Consider the following 912-nt stretch of genomic DNA (forward strand, 5'->3'; position numbering starts at 1 on the left):
CAGCATGTTATTGATGTTTAGTTGCTATGGGAATGATAGCCCACTCTTCCTTCTGAGGAGTGGCTGGTGGGTTTGAACCGCCAGCCTTCTGGTTAGCAGTCCAAGTGCCTTAGGCACTACACTACCAGAGCTCCCAAGAATCTATATAGATACATGAATTTCTGTGTGTGTGTCTACATATATATATATACACACATACATATATATACACACATACACACAATTTTTGTAAACTTATGAATTAAATTTTTTATTTAGTATAACATACTTTGAAAAGTACATAAAGCATAAGTGTGTAGTTTTCACAAAGTGAATGTACCTGGTTTAATCAGCACCAGATTCAGAAATAGCGTATCATAGCAGTTCACAGCCCCACTCAAGGATAACCACTCTCACCTTTATTAAAGTTTCAAAATAGTATAATCTTAATTTAATTTTAAAAATTATATATTCATACATGAAGAAAAAAATAGGTTTTGATTATATTGATTATATTTGGTCCATTTCTATTGCTACATAACAAATCACCTGAAAACTAAATGGTTTAAAATAACAGCAATCATTTTATCATTATCTCTCGTGGTTGACTGGGTACAGCTTATGGTTCTTGTTCTGGATCTTTCGAGCATTTGCAGTCATATGAAGGCTGTGGCTGCAGTCATCTCGAAGACTGAGGTTGAGGCTGTCACCAGAACACCTGCACATGGCCAATCCACTTGGCCTTGGTGTCCTCACACATTGGGGCTGGGTTGCCATAGCAGGCATCCCAAGTGAACAAGGCAGAAGTACATAGTATTTTTATGATCTACCCTGAGTTAGCCACAGGGGTCCAGGTGAGGAGAGGGAACTCAGGCACGCCCAAAGCAGCAGGGCGGGAGAGTAGGAGAAAGGGGATTAAAACACTCAGGAATC

At 39.1% G+C, this 912-nt stretch overlaps 1 protein-coding gene across 1 annotated transcript in view; it reads left to right on the forward strand.

The window, feature by feature from the left end:
- The window catches only part of P4HA1 (prolyl 4-hydroxylase subunit alpha 1), an 86995-nt gene that overhangs the window by 68523 nt on the left and 17560 nt on the right, over window positions 1-912 (forward strand). The gene's annotated exons all lie outside the window — the stretch shown is intronic.

The sequence above is a fragment of the Orycteropus afer genome, unplaced genomic scaffold, assembly GCF_000298275.1.
Source record: "Orycteropus afer afer isolate SDZICR_OR568_19922 unplaced genomic scaffold, OryAfe1.0 scaffold00070, whole genome shotgun sequence".
Classification (NCBI taxonomy): domain Eukaryota; kingdom Metazoa; phylum Chordata; class Mammalia; order Tubulidentata; family Orycteropodidae; genus Orycteropus; species Orycteropus afer.